Below are 21,987 nucleotides of genomic sequence, written 5' to 3'. Positions count from 1 at the left end.
TGTGTGTGTGTGCGTGTGCATGTTTGCGTGCTGTGTGTGTGTGTGTGTGTGTGTTAGTGATGGGCAAATGAAGCTTTGGTGAACCACTTAACCACAGCAGTGTGAAGCTAGCAACACTATTGAATTGATATGGCTGCCACATGTAGATTTTTCAACATAAAAGTCCTTACCCAAATCAGTATGTAACCAAAAATATTGGTTTGCTAAGGACTTTTATGTTGAAAAATGTATGTGTGGCGGCCATCTTTTTGCTTTTCAGCTAGTGTCGCTAGGTTCACACTGCTGTGGTTCAGTGGCTCACCAAAGCTCCATTTGCCCATCACTAGTGTGTGTGCGTGCTGTGTGTGTGTGTGTGTGTTGGTGCTGCTATTAGCACTTTCGTTTCATAATCGTCTGACCCTCTTGCAGCACTTTTGCTCAGTGTTGGCCTGCAAATGTCCATTTTGTCCCCCTGTCGCCTGCAGCAGAGTGGGCATGCTGGTGATGAGGTCATGGGCAAGTCGCCGGAGCCCATTTCAGTCTGATCTATCAATGTGCACGACCCATCACTGCCATCACTGCCATCGATGCCAATTTCTAATACACACAGTATCTCCACAATAAAAACTCCTCTTTCATCAACGCACAACACACAATACCCCGCACCACAGGAAAAAAAATGTATTTATCCATATGTAGTACCTGTCTGCAATGGCTATGCGTAATGTATATATGCATAACATATATATTTTAATATAGCATTTATCTATAATATCCATGTAAAGGATACTATACCCAATCTATCTTGCGCCCGTAAACATGAGCCTCAGCAGCAGTGAGCATCAAGTGAGCCTGAGTGGTCTTTTCCCAGGCAGCAGGCGGGCCTGAAGTCGGGCAGCGCATCAGCACTACCACGGCACCATCAGAGGTCGTCCCCCGTCCCCACCACCCCCCCCTCCTCCTGCGCTCTCCTCCTATAGGCTGCTTCAGCGCTGACCTAGTTTCTCTCGCTTGAGCCCCCCTGCCCTGCGAGGAGAGCAACGCTCTTTTTCTGCTCCAGTGTGTGTGTGTGTATGCGTGTGTGTGTGTGTGTGTGTGTGTGTGTGTGTGTGTGTGTGTATGCGTGTGTGTGTGTGTGTGTGTGTGTGTGTGTATGCGTGTGTGTGTGTGTGTGTGTGTGTGTGTGTGTGTGTGTGTGAGTGCGTGCGTGTATGCGTGTGTGTGTGTGTGTGCGTGTGCGTGTGCGTGTGTGTGTGTGGTGAAGACATGGGGCGGTGGTGGAGGTGGTCGGGATATTCGACTGTGAGGAAGATAGATGGAAGATGTGGAGAGGGAGAAAATGGAGGTTAATATGCAAAGGAAGTGATGTCAAAAAGAACACAATGGGAGAGATGTGGAGAGTAAGAGGAGACATGGAAACATGAGACATGGAGGAACATGGAGAGAGAGAGAGAGAGAGAGAAGAGAAGAGAGAGAGAGAGAGGAGAGAGAGAGAAGAGAAGAGAGAGAGAGGAGAGAGAGAGAGAGAGAGCGAGAGAGAGAGAGAAGAGAAGAGAGAGAGAGAGAGAGAGAGAGAGAGAGAGAGAGAGAAGAGAAGAGAGAGAGAGAGAAGAGGGAAAGAGAGAGTCAAATTGTCTGTCCAATTTCCTATTTTGTCCACAGATTTTTTTTAAATGTAGGCTTTTTGTATGTATGTATGTATGTATGTATGTATGTATGTATGTATGTATGCGTGCATGCATGTATGCATGTATATATGTATATGTGCGTTGGCAATACTGACATTCTTTATTGAATTGAGAGGGTTGGGCTGGGGGGGGGGGGAGGGGGAGGGGAGAAGGAGAATAGTACAGAATGTACCACTGGTTGCCACAGCATTCCTGCATACAGTGCCGTCTCCCAGTTACAGCTGCAGAGAAATCCTCTCCATCCCTCCACTAATAATGCTAAGCATCCTACACACCCTTCTCTCGCTCTCTCTCTCTCTCTCTCTCTCTCCCTCTCTCTCTCTTCCACTCTTCTCTCTGCCCATCTCTCGTTCACCCTCAATCCACTCATGCATCCTGCCCTCTCTCTCCCCTGGTCTTGCAAACTCTCTCTCAATTCAATTCAATTCAATTCAATTCAAGAAAGCTTTATTGACATGAATGTTGCAGGAACATTATTGCCAAAGCTCAATTACATGTACACATAAGAGGTAAAGAGAAAAAAAATTAATAAATACATGTTTAACAGAATTGTGGAATTAACATCTCTCCCTCTCCCTTGGTCTTGCTAACTCTCTCTATCCCTATGCTTAAACATCCCTCCTCCATCATCAGCCCCTTTCTCTCAATCTTTTTCTCTCTCTCCCTCTTATCTCTCTATCTTCCACCTATCTCTCTCTGTTACCCATCTCTCTTTCTCCCTAGATGCCGTCTTCCTACTCCAATGTTACAAGAATACCTCTCATTTTCCCCAAAGAAGGAGAGAAGAGGCATAATCAGCTATCCAATGCTTCCAGTTCCAAATGGATATTTCAGGAGCAGGGTTTTACACCCTATTTACACACTATTTACTGTGAATGCTTCAAAACAAATGCAGACAGTGACACACATCTATGAGAACACTCCCCTTCACAGAAAATATTGGGTCTTTAGAATCAAGTTTCAACATAGAAATGAAAAAACAGGTAATGTCTATACAATGGGCATATATAATATGATATACAATGCATAATGTATGTATCTAGCTTGGCTGTACAGACAACTAGAAAAACACCATGAACCTCAAGAATTGCTAGAGGTTCATGGAGCTTTTTTATTGTATTATTGCTTATCATTAAAGTTCAAGGAAATCCACTGTTAAAAAGTTTCTTTTTTAAAACTCAACAAATGCACGATGCTTCCAAAGTCAATTGTGTTAAATAATCATGATGTCAATACTAACAACAATAATTGTGACGAAGAATTTTGCCATAATGGGGCAGCCCAGACCTCAGGTCAGTCTTGGTCCCATGTGCTCCATTAGAGCACACCCACTCAACTCCCAATCCCAGCCTGATGAGGGACCAGCTGTCGGTCTCATGAGCAGTAATGATATTACAGTGGCCTGTCCCTGTGTGTGTGCGTGTGCGTGTGTGTATGTGTGTTCCTGCCTGTCTGTTTGTCCATGACACTTCTCGACTTCATTACAAGCTGAACAAAGAGCATACGTTATAAATTGATTTGCGATGGCGAATATTTCTGCTTTTAGCCATTTGATCAAATTTGTGATGTGCGTAAATATAACGCCACAGCGTGCATGTGTAGTGTAATTGGCAGCTATGTGTGTCATCCATTTAAAGTCATATGTCCTCACAACTATTTATATTTGTATAAGGCTCAGCTCACGTTGAAAGACAAGAAAGACAAAGAGACAGAGAGAGAAAGAAAGAAAGAAAGGAAAAGAGAGAGAGAGAGGGGGGGATAGAGAGAGAGAGACAGAGAGAGAGAGAGAAAGAGACAGAGGAGTAGTAGTCCCTTGCACTCTTCGGAGTAGGACAAAATATCTAATCCAATCTTCCAACTTCATCTGACCAGCAGAAACACTTCAATATAAACTCAAGAAAACTGCCACAGTTATTGATGAACAATTATAAATACCACTATACGTCATACATGCAACAGTGTGTTGTATTTACTGTCAACTATCTTGAGATTACCGGTTTTCAACACCACCACATGGCTTGAGGCCAGTCTATAAGGATGTTAGCGCCATGCTAAACTCAACTCATATGATTCAGTCAGGTGTCATCTCCACTTGCCTAACAGCTGCCATGCAAAATGAAACACATCCTGACAGACTGGCTACATTTCAAAACAATGTGATAGATGTGATTTCAGTCTAGACTAGAACAGTTATGGATAGGCAATCTATACCAGTCATCCATCATGAACAGAATACAGAATCAAACATATTCACAACTTACTGGATAGACATGGAGTGATTGAAACGGATGGGGGAGAGGGGGAGAGGGGGGTGCATTGTGTGTGCATTGCATGTTAACGGATGGTGTTACATGCATGGCATCATCCCTGAGCATTTAACTGGTGCAAGAGTGGGAGACATTGAAGAACAAACAAGCAGACAGAGAGGGGGAGAGGGAAGGAGAGGAGAGAGGAATGAAGAGAGGGAGGGAGGGAGAGAGGGATGAAGATGGTGATAAAAGCAGCGAAGGATGTTTGAGCTCTTTGAGCGACTTAGCAGAGTGAGAAGAATAAGCAATGACCCTGCACATCGACTCTCTGACACACACAAGCACACACACGCACGCACACACAGTTCAGAAAAGTGAATTTCTCTTTTAAGTACCCTCCAATTTCTTCTTCTTTCTCAGTCTTAAAAGCTCTCCTCTTTCAGACTCTGCTCTCGACTCATTCTATTCTCCTGCCGCCCCCACACACACTCTCTTGGTCTTACATCAGTCAGTGTGTATGTACAGACACCAACATATCATGTTTATGACCTACAATCTGAAACTGGGTTAAACCGGGAAACTGGGATAAAAAGGTCCAGACCAACTTTACAAAATTATCTAAACCTATACCAAGGCCAAGTCTAAGGGCCTTTTGGGAAGAAACAAACAAAATGTTTAGGTACAATTTAAGGTATATAACTTACGAGTGATGTACATTAGACGGTTTTGGGAAGCGTAGTCCCAATCTACGAATGAGCAGACAACTTCTTTCCTTCTGATCCCCTCTCCTTCCTCTCTCAGTCATCTCCTTCCTTCTCTGTGTATCAACCTCTCCAATCCGTTTCACTTCCCAAGTCATCTCTGACGCTCTCAGACACTCTCTTTCTCTTTCTCCCTCAGCATCAGTCATCAAACCCCGTGGATGGACCACCAAGGCTGACCTCACCTCACCTCACCATCAATAATGACTCACCAATGGAAATAACCTTGCTCTCCCATCATCTGTTCCAGCCCCCCCCCCCCAACCCTTTTAAAATCACTCACACGTCCACTCTTGTCCCCTCTGTTCTCTCACCTAAGCTCTAGTTATCCACCTCTGCATTCTCTCCTCCACCATCTCCATTTTCCACTCCCCGTGCACAGCGTATCCCCCTTCGCTCACAGTCAGCCACGTGCATTTGTTTTAACCATGGAGACAGACAACAGCTCGTTCTTTATGTCTCTCTCGCCCAAATTCAAATTCAAAGGTTGCTTTATTGGCATGACAAATAGGCCACTTGTATTTAACTGCCAAAGCAGTTCATACATGTAGGATTACAGATGTAACAACAAAGTCAGATGCAGAACATGAACACACTGATCGATAGAAGATCAGAACTCTCAGAACTCTTGAGTGTGCGTGCTCATTCTTGGTCTCTACATCTTTGTAGAGGTCAGTACAAAGAAGTTCACCCTAACCTTGATCTTGACAAAATATGTCAAGGCTAAAAAAAAAAAGAAAACAAGGAATATCCAAAAAGGAAGCAGAATAACGACAATAACAAAATGTGTTGACTTTGAAAACTAGTCACATTTTGATGCAACACTGACTTAAAATATGGAGAATTGAGCCTCTGACATTGTCAATGTGCGCCCATAGGTATTGCACAATGTAATGTTGTTTTGTCGGTTTTAGACAAATGGTCTACCCCCTTAGAATCAGATTTGGGAAACATCCATGTTAGACATTCATCACCTCCTTTACCCTCTCTCTCTCTCACTCTCTCTCTATCTCTCTCTCAGCCAAAAAAAGAAGGAAGAATAATCTATCGATGATACCATCGTTTGGCAGTTGGTCATGTGTGTCATGCTGTTTTATTGACACTGGTTGAGTGTGTGCAGTAAATCACTGTAGACAGAATTACATTTCCTAAGGGGACCAAAAGGCCATAAGCCATTGAGCAAATAGGCGCTGCAATAAATTGCCGTAAATTACGGCGAATCGCCGTAAATCTTTGTGGAAGATTGCCTTCTTGCCTGAGCAAGCGGTAAGGCCATTCCCAGGAGAGAGGAACAGCATACCGGTGGAGAAGAAGAGTAAAACAGCTCATTCTCACTGAGATACTAGTCTGGCTTCTCTCAATGCAGCATGATGCCCTCAGCTCATAGTCTGGCTTCTCTCAATGCAGCATGATGCCCTCAGCTCATAGTCTGGCTTCTCTCAATGCAGCATGATGCCCTCAGCTCATAGTCTGGCTCCTCTCAATGCAGCATGATGCCCTCAGCTCATAGTCTGGCTCCTCTCAATGCAGCATGATGCCCTCAGCTCATAGTCTGGCTTCTCTCAATGCAGCATGATGCCCTCAGCTCATAGTCTGGCTTCTCTCAATGCATGCATGATGCCCTCAGCTCATAGTCTGGCTTCTCTCAGTGCAGCATGATGCCCTCAGCTCATAGTCTGGCTCCTCTCAGTGCAGCATGATGCCCTCAGCTCATAGTCTGGCTCCTCTCAGTGCAGCATGATACCCTCAGCTCATAGTCTGGCTCCTCTCAGTGCAGCATGATACCCTCAGCTCATAGTCTGGCTCCTCTCAGTGCAGCATGATTCCCTCAGCCACCAGGATGGTGGGCCAAGGGAATGATGTTAGTTTCAAAGTCGAGAGCAGCCGTGGAAAACGATAGTAACAATGCCTAGTACAAACATAAATATATTAGGAATTAGAAAGTAATGATAGGAATCCCTGATCAATGTGATTGAAATGATTGGTCCAGCCTAACCAAAGTTAATGCAAAGTCTACGACCATTACGATGCAAGGGTTGGAAACATTTATCAATGAAAATTACCCACAGTCTCTTCACAATGTGTGTCTGGTGATATCAGGTTAGAAGAAAAGGATATGAGAGACAGGACAAGGCAATGAGTAGAAGTCATCACTGAAGCATTTCCTGACTGAGTGAGGCTCTTCAACAATGTGTAGAATGTGTGGTGCCATCTTCAAATGTGCTTCCCATACTTTTTCCAGTGAGTATACTCATTCCCCCTGGTCATTATTGTGCTGTCACTAACGGAGGAAGCCATGGGGAGAGTGAAAGTGTGTGTGTGTGTGTGTGTGGGGGGGGGGGGGTTCACTGTCCTGTGATCCCCGATTACCTTCTCACAGAAACTGTAAAGATATAAGAGGAAAATATCACAAGGCCTACGTAGCTAGCCGGCTGCCCAGGTAAAGTTAGGATCTGTTAATGATGTTGTAACACCATGCCAACACCGGTACTAACACAACACAAAGCTATACGACTGTGGCAAAACAGGTTTTGTTCTTCTCAGGAAGATTCTTTGTCATAACCAACCCACACACATTTCCAGGTAATCAACAAAACATCTGATCGCTAAATTCCTGTGCCTTTTGTCTGTGAGGTTTACAGAGACACAATCGGTGTCAGTGCAGGGATCGCACATGTCACGTATTGACCATGACGCAGACTTCACAAGACCTCATCAACAACTTTGCTCCCTTCTAATGTTATAATTTGACTGTTAAATATTAATTGACCTGGCAACGGAATCTGGTCATTCTGTACAGTTTGCAGGTTACACATTCACGTATCTTACGATATGTGTGGCATTTCAAGATGGCACAATGCTTTGCATCGAAAATAATACAAATTTCATTTTCACGCATGACATGGAGTAATTTATTTGTCAAAGAATAACTCAACTTAAGCTACCTACCAACACACACACATGTATTGACACTTTAATTCATGCAGCCTGCATAGATCCCAGCCTGTCAAAGGCTGACTGAAAACTGGATCTGTAATTGTAGAGACAAATAATATTTGGCTAAATATTCCAAACAAAACCGTAATTGCATGAAGATGAAACATTGAACTATAGTAATCTGCCCACACATAGGCCTACCCAAAAGGGCAAGAACAGGGCTGTGTAACACCATAGTATTTCAAAAAGAAAACATATAAACACATCACTCCATCTGTTCATGAATTTGATATGGGGCATTTGGTCCCCCCCGATGTTGACTCTATGGCTACGGCCTTGAGGAGAATTGAATCGCCCAAAATTCCCATGCCTGATGACTAGAACCGCTCCTCAGAGAAAGTGTTGGCCTGTACGTGAAATGGCAAAATACAGTGGGAGGGTGGGAGAGGATGACGCAGCAAATTAACCATCACTCTCAGCACTCACAGTGACACGGCAATGGTCAGTGCAACTGACCATCTTCTTCCTGTTTATAGCCACGGGCAGGGCGTCAAGCTTTCCACAATCCAGACATTTAAACTATGGTGGGACGTGGTAGGCTGCCTGTGGTTGGATGGATGGACCTGCAGCAGGTTTTGGACTTGTTCTAGGTGGGAGACACTCCCCAGAACACACAAGTATAAATAAGTAAGTATAAGTATATATACACTTTTGATCTCGTGAGGGAAATTTGGTGTCTGCATTTATCCCAGTCTGTGAATTAGTGAAACACAATCAGCACACAGTGAACACGCAGTGAGGTGAAGCACACACTAGTCCCGGCGCAGTAAGCAACCCTTTGGTAACAAGCCCGAAGCCCTAACCAGTAGGCCACGGCCTGCCACAAAGCAGCTGCTGCAAAGCCCAACCCTGAGCAAATAACCTCAGCAGGACCAGAGCTGCCCTCAGAGCACCGCATTAGTCCTCATAGTGACGGGAGAGAGAGACCTCCGTCCTCAGTCTTACATAAGATGTCTTATGCATTAGACTGAGGGTCATTCTCTCTGGTGAAACCAGACAAACCTGTTAGCAAATTTGAATTTGTCCTTCAGGTCCATCTAGAAAGGAGCCCATTGACGCCCATTTACCAACTTTGCCCTTTCACCACTTCCATGGGTGTAACTTGCAGTTAAATTAAATTTAAATGTGTGCATTAAATCCTTACCAAATCTTTTCAGAAGTGCAGCAAACATATATTTCTAGTAAGGTTTTACATGCAGTTGTTTACTTAATACCAAAGAAAAAAACATTCCTAGGTTATTGGATATGGTTCACCCAGGCAACCGTACCTCCCTTCCCTGTCTCAAAATGAGACCGAACTCCACCCCGGACACACCCTGCAACTGTGTGCCTGTGTGTGTGTGTGTGTGTGTGTGTTTGTTTTTCCATGGATATAAGCCGTATCCGCAAAGCACCACGAGACCAAACGTGTGTCAATGACACGGTCATTTTCATTCTGCGTCATCGCGCAGCAGCGTTGGTGATCATGTGATCCCCGCTCGCCTCGTCGCCAACCGTCACCTTCTATGAGCTATGGCGTATAAGAGAGTCCAGTCACGTCTCACTCCCTCTGAATGGGGTGACTTCCTTCACAAGGCACACGGCATACTAACGATATGGATGGGTGTGATCTGCCTGGGAGGAGGAGAGAAATGAAGACAGATTCTGTGTGTGTGTGTGTGTGTGTGTGTGTGTGTGTGTGTGTGTGTGTGTGTGTGTGTGTGTGTGTATATTGTTCGTTCAATACATATTTATTGATACATCAATTATTCAATTCAATTATTATTATTAGGCTATTAGTGTCAATAAAGTACTAAATTGAAATTAAATAGAGGACAGAGAGAAATACATAAATAAGGAGAGAGAGAGAGAGAGAGAGAGAGAGAGAGAGAGAGAGAGAGAGAGAGAGAGAGAGAGAGATTGAGCCTCCTGTCATTCACGTGTGGCCTACTTTCCCTGATGTGCCAGGCCTTTCCAAACACACATTTTTGTCCTGCATCCTGCATCCTGTCCCATGTGGGTTCTGTTGAACGCAGGGTGGCCCCAGAAGCGTGAAGCACGCCAAGAACTCTTCCACACCTGGACACCCCCCCCCCCCCCCCTTCCTCCACCCTCCACACCCCATCCTCCTTCCCTCAGCCCTAGAGCAGGGCTGCTTAGGGGCCCAAACATCATCTGAGAGCACTGGGGAGGCCATTGTACTTACAGTAACTCTGATATCTGATATGTGAATCTATACTGTATGGCATTGTAACATGACAGGCTTATATTTTCTTATTATAAATCAAGACATAAATGTTTTTTTTGTCTTCCCTTAAGTATTCACAAGATACCTTTTTATTTCAAACCTACATATTTAATAGGAAAGTGTGTAGAGTAAAAGCATGACATATGAAATAGCTCTGAATCCAAACTTGGTGTGAGAGAGAGTGAGTATGACTGTGAGTGTATGTCATTTCTATCAGACAGAGAGTGGGCCTTGTTTACTAGCGGACTCCTCTATTTTACTGCATTCAGTACTCTTCAAGCTCGTCATTCTGACGCAAGGCAAATCACATGTAAAAGAGGTAGAGACAGAGAGAGACTGACTGACTGACTGTGTGTGTGTGTGTGTGTGTGTGTGTGTGTGTGTGTGTGTGCTGCCTGTCAGCAACAGGACTACAGACCGTCACACTTCACAAGACGGAAAAGCACTGTTGATGGACGACTTCTCATTTTTATGGAACCCGACACACACTCACACTCACACACACACATACACACACACACACACTCCACCTGTCAACAGGGCCTCATTGGTATCAGATGTCCCCCATGTGTGGGGCAACTTCTGTGCTGTTACACAGAGTCCCGAAACAGAGCGGGGGGAGGAGACACCAAGGACAGGACCACAGCACCCAGACACTCACACAACACAATGCAGACAGCAGGAGTCATGGAGGAGTGAGGGGTAGAAGAGGCTGATACATGGTGTGTGTGTGTGTGTGTGTGTGTGTGTTGGTGTATGTCTGGGATTGTGTGTGAGTGAGAGAGAGAGAGAAAAAGTGAGAGAACTGTCTTTGAGAGTGAGAGTACGTGTGTGTTGTTATCTCTGCCTAACAGCTTCACAGTAGGCAACTTAGGCAAAGGAGCAGGGCCAGATTATGAGATATACAGCGTGCGTGCGTGTGTGTGTGTGTGTGTGTGTGTCTGTCTATCATGTGTATAAAGTATCCCACAATGTGCCCAAGAGACCGTTTGTCAGATTAGAAGACCATCTCTGAAAACAGAAGGGGTGGGGTGTTTTTATGTATGTGTGTATGTGTGTGTGTTGTTAATACAACACATAGAGGCATCGCTCACACAAATTGATCCTCGACTATGGCCCGCCAAACGTCTCCGGTTCGGCACAGAGAGTGCGAGGGGGGCATGCTATCCATAATTGATACTCAGTGCTGCTGTGCTGTGAGCTGCCATTCTTGCAGACGAGACTGAAGCGTGTTATCTAATAGCGGCCAGCATGCTACAGGGCCATGGGTCCTCTGCTATATCTCCACACAGACAGCCCCTTAAGGGGATGCCCCTGTAAAACGTGCTTGTCAGGGGGCTTTTAGCGGTGCAGTGCCTCGGATGTCATTCGTTTGCCATTACTAAAGCTAAAGCTAACCAGTTAAAGGGTCTCTTAAAGCTTACGTTTAGAAGTCACAGAGAAAAGTTCAACAAGGCAGTTACACCAACAGCTTTAATATTTGGGATTTTGCATAAGCATGGAGATTAATATCGGTTGATTTCTTGTTTTATTTGCTTCATTAAATGTATGTGATACATTTATTCATGCAAAGGCCATACTCATGAAAATGAATTTCCCAGGAACCAATAAAGTACACGGCATCCAATCGTGTCTAGACATAGAGGACACTTACTCTGCCAACAACCAATGACCCATGGTCCACAGCATTATATTAAAACCATTAGCTTTTCAAAAAAATCCAGATGCAGGTGCTGATATTTAAAGATGTATTGTACGATAACAGAGGGATGCCACATTAGACTAAGAGGAGTGTTTCTAATGACAGAATGAAATGGACTGTTCATGAACAGATGAGGGTACTGCAGGGCACAGTGCCGAATGGAACAACATGTGCCTGAGATAGAACAGGTACTTTGGTTCTACTCTCCCACACCATCCCTCTATCTTTCTCTCTCTCTCTCATTCTCCCTCTCTCTCTCTCTCCCTCCCCCCCTCCTCCTCCCTCACTCTGTTTATCATTCTCCTCCATCCACTACAGATCAAACAGCAAAAAACCTGCTCTCTCTGTTTTCTGAATAGAACCCCACTCCCTGAGTTGCTTGCTGCCCGCTGCCAACTCTCCTGATGTCATTTCCTGTGCTTCTCTCCTGTGCCTCGCCTTATTCACATTCTGACGCTCCTCCTTCCCTTCCTCTCACGTCCTCCAATGACTCAACTCAATGTTAGTTAGCATGATCAACACATGTTACTCAACTCAACCGTGTTAGCATAATCAACACATCTCCATATTACCCACACACACACACACACACATTACACAGGGAACCGAAGCCAAGACAAGTACATTTGCACTCACAGATTGAGTGAGGATTGTATATTTTGTGTGCATGTGAATATTACTGCCATTGTGCATGCTGGTGTTAACATGCCTTTGCTATGGCTATTTCCCAGTGTCCCACCATTAAGGAGCACAGATTGTACAGGGATTGTACATAGCTTGCGTTTCATTGAGAATGATCCCTAGTGCCATGACTGTAGTCGTGTGTATGCTAACCGGTGGTGTTAAATGTCTCTCAAAATATGACTTTGCTATGGCTATTTCACAGCTGCAGTGCACCCGCCCACAGACAAGGCACTTCACCACTCTCCCTACCCTCCCCTGGGAGGCTGAGGGGCTTGCTGCTTCATCGTCTCTCTTCAGATGTTCAGATGCCTCACGTCTGAAGAGCGCACACACACACACACACACACACACACACACACACACACACACACACACACACACACACACACACACACACAGACAGAGAGACACACACAGAGAGACACACACACACAGGAATGGAGTGACTAGATGAATGTCAGGGTTTTTGCTGCTTTGCCCTCCAGGCAAACTCAAGCCAGCCAATAAATTGGTCCAAAAAGGTTGAAAAGAATAGAGACTATGAGAGAGATAAACAGAGAGAGAGAAAGAAAGAAAGAAAGAAAGAAAATCAGATAAAAAGGAGAGGACTGACTGACAGACAATGGATAGTGAGATAGTGAGAGAGAGACGGAGAAAGAGAAAGAGTGTTCAGGGACATGGAAGACCCAAATGAGGGGACCCGTGCAAACAGCAGAAGGAACAAGATAGAGACTGACAGAAGAGAGGCAGGCAGACTAACACCGATTCAAAGACAAATGTAGGGAATGGTATGGTATGGGAACTACCCAGGTCACTACCGACTCTGCCTTGGGACAGGACAGCCTCTGGGCAGGGCAAGACCACTGACTGTACAAAGCACAGACAGTGTTATATGTTCACGGCTACTAGCTTACTCGCTAGTGTAAAGTAAGGCCAAAAGTAAGGCCAAATACAGTCAGTTCTGTTGGACGTGACCGATCGTCTGTTATGGTTGGGCTGAAAAGGCGCCCTGTAACTAGGGCTGGGCGATATATCGGTATTACGACTACGACCGATATATTTTTTAAAACGATATGTAGTTGAGACAATATCGTAATACCGGTATTATGTCAAATAATGGGCCATTTTATCAAAGCCACTTGCTCTTCTGTGTTCAGACCATTCAGATAGCCGCAGCTCTGCTCAACTGCGCCCCTTACGTGTGCACGTTCTCCCTCGCAGCACTACAAACTTTCAAACATGACGGACACTGAGTCAGATTTTGTTTACCTTGATCAGAGGTTGGTGCTGATGCCTATTCCGTCGGCACATCAACGGCTAGACCGAGAATTCTCGTTGTGAAATCAAAATTCCACTGGAGCTCCAAGCGGTTTTGTACACGCAGATTTAAGTTACAACACTGTTTAGCAGCTACAGCTCTTTGACTCACGGTAAAATGTCATTTTTGGTACATAGCCTAGCTAATTTAAATACACTGATGAATGCTTGCGTTTAGCGACAGTAGCAGATCTAAAGTCCTCAGGGAGACAACCTAAACGCTGATTTTATTAAGAGGATATGCACGCGACTCGCGAGCAGTTAGGGCATCATTTTTTATGATTCCTGAAACCCCATTCAATCGTGCATAGGGATTTTTCTTACGAACCGGAACATGCAAAAATTAACGCATACAAAACGACGGTAGCGTCTATCACACTCTTGATGAGTGACTCAGTTACGTTGTTTAAGTAGCCTAATTGTTTAAAACTATTTTTGTTGTTGATAGCAACATGTCTAGGCCATCATAGTCTACATTTGCTTGTCATCTAGGCCCTATCAAACCCTTACAGGTAAAAAAACTGCATTGTGTGACAAAACTGCAGTTTTTTTCAATATTGTTGTGCCCAAAATAGCCTATTGCATTGTGCAGTACAATGTAGGCCTGCGTTGTCAGTCAGGGTCAACTTTTGGTCTTTTGTTATTTGCACAGCTTTATCAGAGCAACTGTAGCCTATGCCTATTGTAGGCCTATGTTATTGTTTACACTTTTTTGCACAGCTCTGTTAGAGCAGTCTGAAATTAATATAATTAAAACTGTCTGTGTTGTCATAATTGTTGTGTTGAGTGAATATATGAAGCACTTCGCTCTTTCTGTTTGAAATATCAATATCGTATCGATATCGTATATCGCCGATCAGCCTAAAAATATCGGGATATCAGTTTTGGTCCATATCGCCCAGCCCTACCTGTAACCGTGGCTGGAATCTGGCAAATTATGGCTGACCCGTTTAAGTTTAGTTTAAGTTTAATTTATTAACAATGTAAGTACTAACATGGTGCCATGCAGCCCGTGTTATTTTACAGTCAATTGGGCAAAAGCACTCATGCCGGAGTCTGATGGCATTTGTGGAAAAATAAGACGTCAGTGAAAGAGGACAGACGCAACAACAAACCTGACAACAAAACAGACACTCAACAAAAACATTGGCTCATTCGTTCCGGCAGGTGTCGGCTGGCTATAGCTGACTGGCATCATATTGCCTGTGGGGTGGCACCTTGCTGTTTTATGAATCATGCCTCATTGCACACAAACACACCAAACCTCCTCACAGAGCTAGTTAGTGAATGAAGGAAGGGAACAAGCCCAGGCAAGTGCCTTGCCCCATTCAGACAGCTGGTAAACACAATGCCACAAAACAGGACTCTACTGAATACAGGAGAATGAGGGGTAGAAACATCTATGATTGCTAATGTGCACATGGCCAAAGAGACATGGCACTGAAGCTGGTATAGTGGATAGAGGGTAAGAGTGGAAATATAATCACCAACTGGATCAATTTTCTACTGCATGCTTATAGTGATAAGCTCACAATTGATAGCCTACTCAAGAAGATTAATGGCAAGGATATTCAGTGACTTTCCAACACAGGTTGGCATAACCAGAGCAGATAATGTCTGGATAAGGGAAAGGCACCTCCATGTGCATGTCTGCACTTGGGGAGCGACAAGGCTGTGACTGCTATGTTTATTAATGTTCAACAATAAACAAACAAACAAACAAACAAACAAACAAACAAACAAGTATGTGCTGTGCCCTCCTCCCCATGGAAAAAGCTGTGTGCTACAAAATGTTCCCTGATCACCTTAATCAAACAACCTTAAGTGATTCTGAACGTTTTGTAGACACACACCGCTGAGATTGGTAATTGAGCGAGAAACATTACCGGGGTAATTGCGATGGGTAACCAGTCCTTTACCACTCCGTGACACTTCGCCACAGTGGTTATCTTTGAATTACACACGCAAGCGCGAGGTGAGCTGCTGTCCTGCTTGTCACTTCACAGGCGAAGGACTGTCAAATTAGGTTGTTACAAAATATTAAATACAACCACACGAGAACCATAGCAAAGTAGGGAGAGAAGTTAAAAAGAAAGATGAATGAAAGATATCTCCCCAAAAGCGTTCCTTCTGCAAATACGCACAAAGCCTAAACAAAAGTATCAGGTTCTAATCACGCGAGCAAGACAACATGCGACTGTTTCGCTGATCTCTATTTGAGAAACATTCTTCCTATCATTTTTCAGCTACAGACTGGAGCCTGACGACAGCCAGCAAGTCGCATGCCTCCCAAACGTGCTTATATCGGCCAGGCTGTATAGCCAAGCAACACACACTTCAAACCAATGAGTAATGGACTGTCATTATGTTCAAATTGCTATAGCGCTACAGTGACACATTTTGATGGAGGATGTTGCCTACCCTCTCCCTTAGAAAATGTGGGTAACCTAGAACATGAACTACTGAAAGTTGTTTTCCGATAACACCAATGTGTGTGTGTGTGTGTGTGTGTGTGTGTGTGTGTGTGTGTGTGTGTGTATGTATGTATTCCCTGTTTCTCTAAAGCGACACAGTAGCAGTGATGCTTTATGTAATGACGATGGAAGAGTAGCATAGCGGTGCCAATGCAGTCTGGTTGTCCATAATCCACATTTCAAGAAATGCTTTCTGTGAAGCTATTTACATTCGTTATTACCTTATTGCTGTGATTGGTAGCAGTGTCCCCGTAGAACGTCATGCATTGACTACAAATGCAGCTTAACTCACAGAGCGCGAGGGCAACAGCAGGACGACAGCCTATAATTTGTCCTCCCACTGAATCCCGCAAAGCTGCATTGACCCAATGCAGATTTCACATAATTGTCTCTATCTGTCCGTGGGTTTTATATTATTTACATGTTTGATGGAGACTATATCTTTCGAGATGGGCTAAACCCAGCATGTAACTTTTCCCCATTTGGTCCACTAGAAACATTTTCCTACAAAGTGTGTAGGCTACTGCTAAGGCGTCCAAGGTATAGGCGTGACGGGCCCACACACAATGGTACGGACTCCAGTCTGCATCACACAAGTGCTGCGCCAACATTTCGTTCTCGAAAATCAACGTCTTTGCGCTGACATTACGCTTTTAAAAAATACACGGATGAGAATTTAACATTGTATCTTACCTGTCGATAAGATTGCGTCTTTTGTGTGCGTTGTCACCTTTGCTCTAATGGCAATATCCCACACGAGATAAATCCTTAGGCTACAAATCCAACTAGGCAAGGCTGAACAGCAGATGACGAATCACATCAGAGAGCATTCGCTTGTTTGCGTCTGCTCAATGGTTAGACTTTGTCCACCGATGGCCTCAATGTTTTGTGATGACCCGTTCAGTAAAAAAAAAAAACTCGGTCGGCTTTCTCTGTCAGTGCGGACTTAACTGCAAAAAAATAACTGAGGACGCTCTAAGAAAATAAATACCGGCAATTGGAGGCTTAATATGTTCCATTGTGAAGCACGCTGCTGACGCTAGGTGGCCATCCGTGACAGACTTCCGTTATGCACTTCAACACATTGGTCCTGGCTCTGGAGAGGTTCCAACAACGCCCCAAGCTAATTCTGCCCCTAGCGTTTACCCTGGGTAATAGCGTAGGCCTATATCCCGTGTGGGGTTATGTAAACCTATGATAATAGCCTATATATGTCAAAAAATGTGACGTAGGGTATCAGAAATTGTTTTGGCACACTGACCCAGGTAAAAATGAACTGTAAAATGTCATATTAAAACTGTAAAGTACTTCATGGTTGAACTGTTAAAGTTCACTGTAAACAATCATCCATTTTTACAATTTTACTATGAAAGTTCATTGCAGTTCGTGGTCATTTGGTCGAAATTACTTTGAAATTAACTGTCAAAGTTCATGGTGAAAACATCAACTTGTGAATGTTTCATGGTTCAGCATTCACAGTTCTACTATGAAAATGTATAGCCTAAATATGATCTGTGAAATTTCATATTAAACGTGTAAAATACTTCATGGTTGAACTATTAAAGTTCACTTTAAAACAATCATCCATGTTTACAATTCTACTATGAAAGTTCATTGCAGTTTGTGGTAATTTGGTCAAAATGACTTTGAAATTAACTGTCATAGTTCACAGTGAAAACATCAACTTGTGAATGTTTTACAGTTCAGCATTCACAGTTCTACTATGAAAATGTATAAATATGATCTGTGAAATTTCATATTAAAACTATAAAATACTTTATGGTTGAACTATTAAAGTTCACTTTAAAACAATCATCCATGTTTACAATTCTACTATGAAAGTTCATTGCAGTTTGTGGTAATTTGGTCTAAATTACTTTGAAATGAACTGTCATAGTTAGTTAGTTTATTTATCCTTACATAGGAAATTTGTTTTCACATACCACAAGCCTCACAGACATGACATACATAGGTACACACAGTTACAGTTCTTCACCCACCACCCTGTCACCACATACCCAACCCACATAGATGTACATACACAGCACATATATCACAACAGCACATTACAGATACAAACAGCAAAACCATCACCAGTTGGCATTACAGAGGAATGAGGGCGGCACAGTGATCCATCACCGCTGTGACCTGTTGTTCAGTGCTGCTATTGCAGAGGGCACAAAGCTTTTCCAAAAGCGTACTCGCTTCCACCCCATAGCTCTGTATCTGCGTCTTGATGGAAGCAGAGTGAAGAAGGGATCGAGGGGGTGGGTGGGGTCATGAGCGATGGTCTGTGCTCTGTTCTTGGTGAGTTTACTGTTGAGGTCTGATAGATTAGGGGTGGGGAGGCCTATTGCTTTAGCTGCGGTATGAGTGATGCGTGTGAGTCTGTTTTTGTTGGCAGCAGTTAGCATGTTGAAAAAGCAGGGAAGGCACAGTGTAAACATCAACTTGTGAATGTTTCACAGTTCAGCCTTCACAGTTCTATTATGAAAATGTATAAATATGATGTGTGAAATTTCATATTAAAACTGTAATATAATTCATGGTTGAACTATCAAAAGTTCACCTTAAAACAATCATCCATGTTTACAATCCTACTATAAAAGTTAATTGCAGTTCTTGGTAATTTGGTCCAAATTACGTTGAAATTCACTGGTAACAACTTGTTAATGTTTCACAGTTTAGCATTCACGTTCTACTACAAAAATATATAGCACTTGAAAAGAATTCCTGTATTTTTTGCGGGAAAAAATAAGCCAACTGTGTTGCCAGAAAGTCAGTAAAAAGCACAACTGTAATAATCTTTACAAAACAACTTGTAAATGTAACATTTTGAACCTGCATATACAACTTTGGATTTCTGATAAATTAGCATGACCATTACGCTATATAAAAAAATTTTCCAGTAAAATTTACATCAAGTCGGGGCTCTGTGGCGCAACAGGCTACAGCGCCCGTACCATGTCCCGATCCCACCCCATCTCTCTCTCTCCCACTCACTTCCTGTCAATCTTCACTGTCCTGTCAGAATAAAGGCAAAACGCCCAAAAAATATACTTTAAAAAAAAGAAAATACATTTTGCCACTTCTTGTACATCAAATCCCATTCAATTTTACTGAAAAATACAAGCAACATTATTTCACTGTAAAAGCCTCATTATAGGAGTGTTATATAATTGAATTTATTTGTAGATACCCCTTAACAATTATTTATGATGTAATGTCTTTTGATGCATTAATAACTATTTATGCAAAAGCAATATCTGAAATACCAGCCATATGTTCATACACAGATCTAGAGTTGTCTCACAAAGTTTTTTTAACCAAAAAGACTTTATTGGAACAAAACCTCTGTAAATTCTAGGGAAAGAGTTTACAGACATTAGTGTACAACAAACTGGCATTGTCAAAAAGCACTCAGTAACAATGGAATGTAAACAAAAATATATCTTAAACTCTTTACCTTGAAGAACTGAACAGATAAAGACATCAAAGTAAAATCTTACTGAGCTTAGTCAATAATCAGACATCATGACCAGAGAATCAGGGTGAGAACTCTGGGGTACATATGAAGACAGATGTGTTTGTCTCCTCCACTGTAGATCTATTCTCTGGGTTGATGGAATAGAAACTTCTTGGGAAAGAGAAAAAGAAGAGAGAGAGAAAGAAGTACACTATTAAATATAGCTGAAAGCAGCAATGAGGGGGCCAAGCAAACAAGCTGGAGTTGCCATGCAACTCAATGTTGTTACATCAGATATATGGCTATAAGCAGTCACAGCAAGTTTCATGTCAAACAGCCGAAGATTGGTTAGAATATAAGTTCACTTCCTGTTTAGCAGCGTTGCCACCTATTTCGATTGGCTGTCACGAGCAAACAATTGTGTCAATTGCTTCAGAAAGTAATGCACTAATAAGGCATTCTGTGAAGATGGTCTGTGCCAATTTTGGTGAAGATCGATTCAAATGTGTAACCTGTGAAAATGTTTTTGTGTTTCCGACAAAATCCAAGATGGCAGCCAGATCGATTACAGTGACATCACAAGTTGCCATTTGTCGTCTTTCAGACCTCCCACAGTATTAACAGACACCACTAGTAAGTTTTAATTCCAAACACATCAATAGTTTCAAGCCAAAATGCACTTTTGCTAAGTGCAGTGCCCCCTACAGGTCAAAGGTCACCAAATTTCTTGAGCATTCTCCTAATTTGACCATTAGTCCGTGTATCATGTTTGATTTTGATGCCTGAAAGGGTTGCCAAGATATGACCTCACTTCCTGTTTGGCGGCTTTGCCACCAATTTCGATTGGCTGTTACAGACGCATGCTTTTGTCAATTGTTCCAGAAAGTAATGCATTGATAAGGCATGGTCTGAAAATAATGTGTGTCAAGTTTGGTGACGATTAGATAAAATTTGTGACCTTTGAAAATTTAGTTTCACTTTTGATAAAATCCAATATGACGGAAAATCCATCATGGCGCTAAATTGACGGCATAGGATGTGTTGAACTCGGCTTGGTCCAAGGACTCCAAAGATACCTCATTTTTGAAAATCAGGCCAATGGGTCAAAAGTTACGCGCATGAACGCACATCCAACTTTGGCCTGTTAGTGGCGCTAGAGGTGCCGGCATAAAACTTGGTGAAATGATTCATTGGACTGTCCCCAATCACTGTGCCAAATTTTACAACTTTTTACCAGACGATTCTATGGGCTGCCAGACTCCCATGGCGGAATAATAGGGAAGAAAACATACAATACGAAGTTTAGCGTTTGCAGCCATCTTGAATTTATTGAATTGGATCTTGAATTGGATTCCAGTTTCTTCCAGTAGCAGCAACTGGAATCCATGCATTTCCACTGAATTATTTTTGGAATCTGATCCCTTATCATACCTGTTCATTCTTACTCGTCGCTCGACTTATCGTGACTAAATTGAAGATGGCTGCAAACACTAAACTTCGTGAAGATACTGTCTGTATAAATCGTCTTGTAAGTAAACTACCAGTGTTTTTTCAAAGTTCTCAATGTCTCGTTTTAAATGTCAGGGCCCTCGGAAGTCTACCAATGAAGTGTGAAGATACATTGAGCCTTGTAAATGGTGTAAAACAGTGATTTATTTGCATGGCTAGCCCGATGCCGAAGCACCACCATTGAAAAAGCTGTTGGTAGCATCGGCTAACTAGCGCCAGATTTTGGAGTGCAGGGGACAAGCCGAGATGGGCTATGAGACATACGTTCACACTCGGTATCATGTTTCAATACAGTTTAGGTCAATATCACACCGGAATTCTCCTTTAAGTAGACATCTGACTGTTGTACTTTTACTTGTACTTAGTAAAATTTAGCAAAGGTTCTGTACTTTTACTCAAGTAATGAAGCTGTGTACTCTGTCCGCCTCTGATTGGTTGTAGGCTACTGCCAAGATTTTGTTCTGATATACTCTTTTGCGTAGAATATAGCCCTATGGAAGGATTGATTTGAAAAGGAATCAAAGATTTAAATGTCCCTATTATGTATCAAATAATTTCAGTTGTATCATAGACTGTAATGAAATTCTAGCCTACAGTTAACAGGAACAGTGGCTATTAATTCACTAGTTCACAATTAGTTGAATAGACTTCTTGCCATGGACATTCTTTCTCCATAATTCTAGACCAGTGTTTCACTGTCTTTCGTGAAGCATTCTAAAGAAGATAGAATACGGTCAAAAGATGGATCAATCACTCAAATTGTCAAATTACATTTTAAAATGGCATGCCAACTTTAAAATAGCTTTGCCTACCCAACCCAGAAATAGTATCCCTGGGTGTGTCCCCAGCAGTGAAACTTTTATTTGAACTACACAGGAACCTAAAGAACTGTGACCATTTTGGTCATTAGTGCAATTTGTGTTGTGTTGTATTT

At 42.9% G+C, this 21,987-nt stretch overlaps 1 protein-coding gene across 1 annotated transcript in view; it reads right to left on the bottom strand.

Annotated features, from left to right (window-relative positions):
- LOC143119066 (mechanosensitive cation channel TMEM63B-like) overlaps nucleotides 1-17,116 on the bottom strand; it is a 41,984-nt gene extending 24,868 nt beyond the window's left edge. Inside the window, exon 1 of the mRNA XM_076280300.1 lies at nucleotides 16,772-17,116. The gene's annotated coding sequence lies outside the window, so the exon portion shown is untranslated. The remainder of the gene's footprint in view (nucleotides 1-16,771) is intronic.
- Between the last annotated feature and the right edge of the window lie 4,871 nt (nucleotides 17,117-21,987).

Source organism: Alosa pseudoharengus, unplaced genomic scaffold (assembly GCF_046254945.1).
Source record: "Alosa pseudoharengus isolate Yale_2024_CS ecotype anadromous, Long Island Sound unplaced genomic scaffold, YU_APseudo_1.1 YU_APseudo_1.1_scf_1, whole genome shotgun sequence".
Taxonomy (NCBI): Eukaryota; Metazoa; Chordata; class Actinopteri; order Clupeiformes; family Clupeidae; genus Alosa; species Alosa pseudoharengus.
Note: the sequence above shows the minus strand (reverse complement) of the source record. Positions and strands in the feature narration are given on the sequence as shown.